The following is a 9272-nucleotide window of genomic DNA, read 5'->3' on the forward strand; positions in this document are numbered from 1 at the left end:
GCTGGAGTGGAAGCTGTTATTGTATGCAAATTCTGAAAGTGGCAAATAGTCTTCCCAACTCCCCTGAAAATCCAAGGCACACATCATTAACATATCTTCTAACATCTGTATGGTCCGTTTTGATTGCCCATCTGCCTGTGGATGGAATGCAGTACTAAATCTCAGTTCTGTTCCCATAGCTTCCTGCAAACTCTTCCACAATCTAGATACAAATTTCGGATCTCTATCCGACACAATAGACACCGGAACTCCGTGTAAACGGACAATCTCATTAACATATATTGTAGCCAGTCTATAAGCATTAAATGTAGTTCTAACTAGTAGAAATGTGCAGACTTAGTTAGTCTATCAACTACAACCCAAATAGAAACCATACCTCAAGGAGTCCAAGGTAAATCGACAACGAAATCCATAGTCACATGCTCCCACTTCCATTCAGGAATAGGGAGAGGTTGAAGTAGACCGCCTGGTTTCTGATGTTCAGCTTTAACTTGCTGACATTGGAGACATTTGGACACATATTCTGCAATCTCTTTCTTCATTTTAGGCCACCAATAGCTTTGTTTCAGATCCCGATACATTTTATTGTGACCCGAATGCGTAGCAAACACTGATTTATGGGCTTCATCTAAAACCCTTTTCTTTAGTTCTAAAATATCTGGGATACACATTCAGTTTCGAAATCTCAACAATTTGCCTTCGATGCTGAACTCTGCTTTCGGACTTGTCTCAAATTCATCAATCACTTTCTTGAGGAAAATCCATCCTCTTTTTGTTTCTGTTTAATCTCATCAATAATTGTCGGTTCAGCTGAAATAACGGCTATCAATCCGCCCTGTTCACACAACACCACTTCAATTTCAGACTTCTCGAAATCTTGCAAGATCTCTTTCTATTCAGTAAGCAAGCAAGCCATACTCCCTGTTGATTTTCTACTCAAGGCGTCAGTAACTGTATTAGCCTTTCTAGGGTGATACTGAATCTCAAGATCATAATCCTTTATCAGTTCGAGCCATCTCCTCTGTCGCATACTCAACTCCTTCTGCGTAAAGAAGTATTTCAGACTTTTGTGATCCGTGTAGACTTCACATTTTGCCCCATACAAGTAATGCTGCCAGATTTTCAAAGCAAAAACAACTGCGGCCAATTTTAGATCATGTGTTGGGTAGTTCTTCTCGTGTGGTCTCAACTGTTGGGAGGCGTAAGCAATAACCTTTATGTTCTGCATTAGTACACAATCCAAACCTTTATAAGATGCATCACTGAAAATTACAAACTCTTCCGTACCTGTGGGCAATGTCAATACTGGTGCAGTGGTCAGTCTTCTCTGTAGTTCACGAAAGGCAGATTCTCTTTCGTCATTCCATTCAAATGGTTGCCCCTTGCGTGTCAGTTGGGTAAGAGGTACAGCGATCCTTGAAAAGTCTTTCACAAATCTCCTGTAATAACTGGCTAAGCCCATGAAACTGCGGACTTCTGTCACATTCGTCGGTGTAGGCCAATTCACAATTGCCTCTATCTTCTGTGGGTCCACTGAAATCCCCTCTTTGTTGATAACATGTGCTAAGAAAACAACTTTATCCAACCAAAACTCACATTTCTTTAGTTTAGCAAACAATTTCTTTTCCCTAAATATTTGCAGGACAGTTCTCAAATGATGTTCATGTTCAAGTCTATTCTTGGAGTATATCAAATGTCATCAATAAAAACCATAACAAATTCGTCAAGGTAGGTTTTAAAAATTTGGTTCATTAAGTCCATAAACGCTGCAGGAACATTAGTTACCCCAAACGGCATAACAAGAAATTCAAAATGACCATACCTCATTCTGAATGCGGTTTTCTCAACATCTTCTACCTTTACTTTCAACTGATGATACCCGGATCTCAAATCAATCTTGGAAAACACTTTTGATCTCTGCAACTGGTCAAACAGGTCATCAATACGGGGTAGGGGATATTTATTCTTTATTGTTACCTTGTTAAATTCTCGATAGTCGATGCACAAACGCAAAGTTCCATCTTTCTTCTTTACAAACAACATTGGTACACCCCACGGTGAAGTACTAGGTCGGATAAACCCTTTGTCAAGTAGGTCTTGCAACTGTTCTTTCAGTTCTTTCATTTCAGCAGTAGCCATTTTGTAGGGAGTTTTGGAAATAGGCTAGGTGCCTGGCATAATCTCAATTGTAAACTCTATCTCCCTGTCCACCAATTCCCTTGGTAGTTCATTTGGAAACACATCTGGAAATTCTCTAACAATAGGGATACTATTCAATTCAACATATACAGATTGTTCAGACAACACATAACACAAATAACCCTGGCACCCTTTCCTGATCAGTTTACATGCCTTCATTGCAGATATTAAATAAGGTGGAGGTACTACCCCATTACCCACAAATACATTTTTTTCCTGTTCTGGTGGTCTAAACACAACTCGTTTTGTCACACAATCAATGGTGGCACAATATTTAGTTAACCAATCCATGCCTAGAATTATATCAAAGCGCCTAAAGTTCAAGGTCAACAAATCCACATACAAAATAGCACTCCCAATTCGCATGTCACAAAAACGATATACCGATTCACACAATATTGATTCCCCAGAAGGAGCAGATACACATAGCAGATATGGCAATAATTCTAGGGGTCTACTCAGTCTAGATGCAAATGCACATGTTACGAAAGAGTGTGTTGATCCGGAGTCAATTAACACAAAACCATCTTGATTACACATAGAAATAGTACCTGAGACAACTACGTCAGCATTCTGTGTATCGCCTGGAACAAGTCCGAAAACTCTCCCTTGCCTCACGGTATCTCAGGTGGTAGTAGATCTCATAGTATTTCCCGATTTTGGGATCGATACAGTGGAACTAGCAGCTATCTTCCGACTGTTCTGATTACAGTCTCAGGCCATATGCCCTTGTTTACCACATTTGAAACAGGCTCCTGGCACATGGTAACAAACCCCACGATGCCTTTTACTACAAATGTTACACATTGGGGATGTATCTCGGGAAGAATTCGAAGTACTTGAGGAGCCCGTATTTTGCTTTTTTGAAAATTTCTTCTTTGAGAAGAAGCCTTGCCTTTTGTTGCCCTTCCAGTCAGTTGTTAACTTAGCCTGTCTAGCTATGTTAGCTTCTGATATTATGGCCCGGTCTAGCACCCCAATATAGGTTTCCAGCTTCAAGACATTCACCCTTTCTAAAATGTCGCTTCGAGGCCCACCTTCTAAATGCCTCGCTTTCTTATAATCGGTATCGATCACATGTGGTGCAAACCTGGCCAATTCAGTGAATTTGGCTTCATACTCAGCTACAGTCATACTGTCTTACTTTAGTTCCATGAACTCTGATACTTTCCTGTCCCGGACACATTGCAGGAAGTACTTATCATAGAAAATTTCCAAAAATTTGGTCCAGTCAACATCCTTATGATTCTCACGCATTAATATCCACCATCTTCTTGCTTCATCTTCTAGCATAAAAGTGGCTAGAAGTACTTTCTGTGTCTCCGAACACGTGAACACTTCAAACAACTTTTCGATGCCAAGAACCCATGCTTCGGCTTTCAACGGATCTAATCCACCATGGAACTGTGGTGGTTTCATTTTCTTAAACTCTTTGGTGAGAGCTATTATTCGGTCATCATTCTGATTATCTGGCACGGGTGGAGGTGGAGGTGGAGGTGGACGATGTGGTTGCTGCCACTGTTGTTGCCACTCTTGTTGTTGCCTCAATGTTTCTGCCATTTCCTGAATCAATCTCCATTCTATCCATTCTGGCAGTAAAAGACTCCTCTATCTCATCACCTCTTGTTCTCACCATCTGATTAGACTGGCATTATACTTTATTCAAAAGATTCACAGGTATGTATATACTAAAGGGCATACATATTTAAATAATTTGCAATGCAAGCAAATCACAAACTTATAACACATAATCATTCATATTAAAATATTTAAGCGCATTCTCGATGCTTTCAAATTCATACTCATCACATGAATGCACCCTAGATCTTTTCTAGATGCTTATTGCTCATCTGGACAAGTGTGTAAGTTATTAACTCGTGCTCTGATACCACTCTGTCATGACCCGAACCCACCCCTATGGGTTAAGGACATAACCGGCCAGTAATCAAGGGATTACCTACGGCCTCAAACCATTTCAGACATAACTCAACAGAGTAAAGGGGCCAAACGGAAGCAATGTCAAACTTTTATCCATAGAGCTGTGCTTATATGGCATGTCATAACAATCCATACATATGCATGTTAATAACTCACATCAAAATATGTACTAACACAAAGTTCTGTACATACAGGACCATTCAAGTCTAGGTTAGCCAATCAAAACTATATACAAACGTATCCAAAGTCCTCGCCAACATGACAAAATATAATAAGATAGAAAAAGGGCGAAGACGAGTCTCGTGCATGAGACGTAAGGGCTGACTCTTCAAAACTTGGTTGTTCCACACAAACTTCACTGAGGCTGGGTTTGGGCCTCCTTTGGCTCACCTACAGACACATGAATGAGCGTGAGCGAAAGCCCAGTGAATAATGTCAAATAAAGAAGATACACGAACAGTATTTAGAACAATATACACCAAACAGCCTTGGGCCCAATTCATATTTCTATCAGGCATATATATATGTATAGGTTGAGTACTGTGATTCCCACACGTCAAACGGGCTCAGGCCCAATTCGTTCATGTCATACGGCCTCTGGCCCATCCATTCTTTCATTCGTGTCAAACTGGCCTTTGGCCCATTCATTCTTTCATTCATGTCAAACTGGCCTTTGGCCCATTCATTCTGTCATTCATGTCAAACTGGCCTTTGGCCCATTCATTCTGTCATTCATGTCAAACTGGCCATTGGCCATTCATTTGGCATAATAACCATTTGTCTACCATTCAAATTAACGAACTTATAAGACTTATATAGAAGTAAGCAATTGGACAATTAACATACTTCAGATATCTTTATTAAGATATTACTCACAGTGGTCGGCTGGATGATTTGCCCTGGAGCTCGACCTTACACATTCCATGAACATAATGGGTCACAAACAATTCAATCCGTTCTTAATTCACATATTCCTCTTGAGGCTTCTTTCTTATTCTTTTAATTCATAGTGCTCAATGCATGCCTAAGACTACTTAGAAGTGAAAGGGAACGGAAAATGAAACACAGAACACATTTACAAAATTTCAGAAACAGGGGTCCCCGCTTAAGCGTGGACTTCCCCGCTCGAGCGGACCCATTAGGTCTGCAAAAGTTCTAGTTACCTCGTTTTTTATGCTCGAGCGTGAATTCGAGCACTCGAGCTGAAGGTCATTCCACATAGCTCCCCGCTCGAGCATGAACTTCCCCGCTCGAGCGGACATCCATGACTGTAAAAATACTAGAAGCCCGTATTTTACGCTCGAGCGGCGGTTCCCCCGCTCGAGCGGACATTAAGAATTCTGGGTTTCCTAGAACTTGTTCTTGAGCTCAAATTCGACCTTCAAAGGTTCAAAACCCACAATTCTAGTTTCAAAACATGCATATACAATATATAGCACATGGATGTAAACAACGTGAGGCCAATCATTCAAAATCATGGTCCAATTCTTCAAAATTAATCATGGCTCATACATTCAACTCTCATATAAGCTCCATATCTTTAATAATCAAACATGCAAGTTAATTTTGACTTCATTTCTATTTCAAATGATGCAATTGGTGTTCATTCTCATGAAACTCAATAAAAACATGCTTGCATGTATGATCCAACTCTCAATCTTTCATAATTCACATATTACATGCTAAACTATGTAATTTCATAAGAATTCTCTACATGCATGCACACATGGACTTCAAAGTCATCAAATACCACACAACTCTTGTTCGTGATCACCAATCAACTTTGAATTCACAAAGTTACAATATTAAAGTCATGAATTCCTAACCAATTACTCACCTAGAAGCTCAATCTTCCCAATTTATGATCAAATCTTGAGTGTGCCTTCAAGATCACCAAGTTCCCTAGCCAAATCTCTACCTTGAGCCTCCCCTCTCACTAAATTCGGCTCCTCCCTCTTTCTAGAGCATAATTTCAGATGTTGAGTTCAAAAGAAACAAAAATGAGAGTGTCTAATGGCCCTGTAAAAGCTCCCTCGCAATACATTTCTTTAATATTAAATAATTGGGCACCATTTCATTAATTTAATCTATTTAATTTGATCCAAATCAATTTTCAAATAAATTTCACCATAGGCCCTAAAAATTACGCCAATCACAATGGCGTAGTCAATTTCGGTTTCTGTGGCCGATAGGGCCTTCAATTTAAATTCCAAAGCATATAATCAAACAGATATTCCTACGGTGAACAAATAGAAATTCAAAACCACATATTTTCACATAAATGGCACACAAAATCATATCAAACACATAATCACATTTGTAATAAGGACCAATTACCATAATACGGAATAGGGTTATCACAGCAAAAGTGTTAGATATCCAGAGTTTAATCCAAACATAGATATGGCAGACCCACAATTCAAGGTTGGCATGGTTTTTGGCACTGCCAAAATATTCAAAGCTACTGTTAAGGAGCAAGGTATTATGACTGGGAAGGCTATTAAGTTAGTCAAAAATGATAGCAAGAAAGTTAGGGCCACCTGTAAGCCACCATGTGAGTGGATGCTTTATGCATCCAAGATGCATGGACAACCATCATTCAAGATAACGACATATGTCCCCACTCACAATTGTGGCAGAATATTTTTTAATAGACAAGTGAATTCTACCTGGTTGTCTAAGAAGTACTTGGAGACATTAAAGTCCAATCCATTAATTCTAGTGTAGTCATTCAAGCAAGCTGTGCAAAAGGATCACAATGTTGGTATATCCAGGAGCCAAGTGTATAGGACAAAGAGAAAAGCACAGGAATTGATAGAGGGAAGCCTCATGGAACAATATGCCAAATTATGGGATTACTGTGAAGAGATAAAAAGAACTAATCCAGGGACAACTATCATAGTCAAGGAAGATGATGAAGAATCAAAAAATGAAGAACATAAAATAGATGAAGCCAAGCCTAGGTTTCAAAGGATTTTTGTATGCTTTGGAGGTTGCAAGCAAGGTTTTCTAGCAGGATGTAGGCCATTCTTATGGGTTGATGCCTACCATTTGAAAGGGCCATACAAGGGACAACTGTTGCAAGCTGTTGGTTTGGATGGGAATAACAACAGCTATCCATTGGCCTTTGCAGTTGTTGAAGGAGAAACAAAGAGTTCATGGAAATGGTTTTTTGAAATATTGTGTGGCACTCTTGGGTGGTTCAACAAGCAAGGAGTGACCTTCATGTCTGACAAGCAAAAGGAAAATGCTTATTGGAAGTTTCATGCATTTATTTGTACTGTTTAGTTCATTTAATGTGTGTAACTTTTTTTTTTTTTTTTCCTGCAAATGTACGGATTGTCTCCAGCACATATAGAGGTTGCACCCATGGCAGAGCATAGGTTCTGCATCAGACATCTTTACACCAATTTCAAAGATAGATTCAAGGAGGTGCACCTGAAGGACATTGTGTACAAAGCTACAAAGGCTTCTTATATACAAGCATTTGAGGCTCATATGGAAGAGTTAAAGGAAGCTGATGAAGATGCATTCAATTGGTTAGTTGAAAAACCCCCAAGCACCTGGTCTAGATCTCATTTCACACCTACAGTTAAGTCTGATATCTTAGACAACAACATGTGTGAGAGCTTTAATAGCTTGATCCTAGAAGCTAAAGGAAAAACCATAATCCCTTTGTTAGAGGACATTAGGTGTATCTTGATAAAAAGGCTGCAGGTGAGAAGTAATGAGGGCTTTCCCAGGACCTATTTGTCTTAATATACAACAAGCACTGGAGAAAAAGAAAGAAGATGCAAGCAATTGTATTGCTATGTGGGCAGGAGGTCTGAGGCACCAAATCAATTACTTCAATGGGCAACATTTTGTAGTTGATTTAGGTGATTCAACCTGTTCATGCAGAAAGTGGGATCTAACTGGCATACCATGTTGTCATGCCATTTCAACCATATATGACAAACATGAGCAACCTGAAGATTATGTGGCTCATTGGTATAAGAAGGAGACATATTCGGCTAGCTATGAGCCAATGATATACCCAATAAATGGTTTTGAAATGTGGCCAAAGTCTGTGCTGCTTACATTATTGCCTCCAAAAGTGAATAAGCAACTTGGTAGGCCAAGAAAGTTGAGAAAAAGGCAAGCAGATGAGCCTAACAATCCCCATAAGTTGCACAGAGGAAACACAACAACTACACGCAGCTTGTGTGGTAAGCTTGGGCACAACAAAAGAGGATGCAAAGGCCAGCCTATTACACCAAAGGTTACCCTACACACAATTTGTTACATCTTCATAAATTTCATTCATTTATTAGAGGTCCTTTATACAATTAATTATTGACAATTTGCAGGTGACAAACAACCAGTCAAGCACCCAGAGAAGCAGTCAGAGAAGCAACCAACCACCTACTCAACCCAGTAGTCAACCAAGAGACCAAGCAACCACTGAAGTCACTAGTCAAGAAGGCAGTAGGGTAAGCATTTCAATAAGGCCTAAAGCAAGTGGTAGTCAACCAAGTTTCAACTTTAGACCAGTATTGCAAACGGTGAGCATTAGGGGACCTCCACCAGGGTTCATTAGAACAAATACATTCATTGAGCCAAACCCATCTGAAGGTCCATATGCGGGTTCAACAACATATGAGTCAAAGGGGCAGCAGTTTGTGACCTTGTCTTCACTACCAAAACATGGAAGAAATTAAATGTTGAAGGAGTAGTTACCTAATAGTAGACAACAATTTTTTTGTGGATTGTTATGCATTATGTTTTGTTGTATTTGGCTTTTTTATTTTATGTTGGAACATGGTAATGTTTTGTTGGATTTGATATTTGTATTTTGTTGGCACATGGTAAACTGATTGGCCTTTGTGTTATTATTTGAAGTATTTATTTATTTATTTATTTGTATTGGAACATGTTTCGACCATTTTTTTTTTTTTTTTTTTTTTTGTATCAACCATGTCTACAATGTTTATTTCTATGTCTTTTGCATCATGTTTGCTAAAAGTGAAACAAACCAATGCAGCAAAAGTGTAACAACACCATGATCTAGTGTGATTGAAAAAAAAAATGATAATCAAAAACAGTTTCATTCAACATTCATTTAAAAATTCAACATTGACTCAAATGTTGATTAA

The sequence above is a fragment of the Camellia sinensis genome, chromosome 4 (genome assembly GCF_055761805.1).
Source record: "Camellia sinensis isolate YWXY chromosome 4, ASM5576180v1, whole genome shotgun sequence".
Lineage (NCBI taxonomy): Eukaryota > Viridiplantae > Streptophyta > Magnoliopsida > Ericales > Theaceae > Camellia > Camellia sinensis.